The sequence below is a fragment of the Cynoglossus semilaevis genome, unplaced genomic scaffold, assembly GCF_000523025.1.
Source record: "Cynoglossus semilaevis isolate Cse_v1.0 unplaced genomic scaffold, Cse_v1.0 scaffold2031, whole genome shotgun sequence".
Lineage (NCBI taxonomy): Eukaryota > Metazoa > Chordata > Actinopteri > Pleuronectiformes > Cynoglossidae > Cynoglossus > Cynoglossus semilaevis.
Window position 1 is genome coordinate 63768 of NW_007585145.1, and position 684 is coordinate 64451.

The following is a 684-nucleotide window of genomic DNA, read 5'->3' on the forward strand; positions in this document are numbered from 1 at the left end:
ACCCCAGCCAGAAATGTGAGGATAAGTAAAAACAAAAAAAGAGAGAGAATAGCCCCCCCCACCATGACACCTCCCACCTGTCCAACCTCCCACCCCCCCCACCCCCACCCCCTTCAGTGGAGCTGAACACAGAGTGAACGGACGTTCTTCTTCAGTGGTGTCGGTTTACAAAATGAATCCAGTTTAGGTCTTTGTCAGCTTTAAACATGTAGCTCCCCCTTGTAGCCAGTAGGTGGTGCTAACCCGTTTGCAATTAAATACCCAAGGGGAAAAAAAACAGTACGACTGGTTACTGTGCATAACGAGTGACAAAATGTTAGCCTCCAGAACGTTAGCTTGTATGTTAATACTGGTGTTAGTGTCATGTTTTCTTCTGATTGTCCGTCTTGGCTAAGCTAACCCTCAGACTCACTTCTTCTCTTACTGCCACCTATGGGTGTTTTTTTTTACACTGATAAATGTTTTCAGCTGCCAGCGTCGTGACCCCCGTGTGGTGACGCGTATCGAATCGCCAGATTCTTGCGAACCTCTGTGGTTGCCAACCGATGTCTGGGAAAACACTCAGTTTGCCGAGTTGGAAAAAAAAAGGTTTTTTTGTCGTGAGATAAAAGAGATAAAATTAAAAAAAAAAAAAACGCCGTCTGTGTTCAAGGACCTGTTCAAGGACCTGTTCAAGGACAGCGG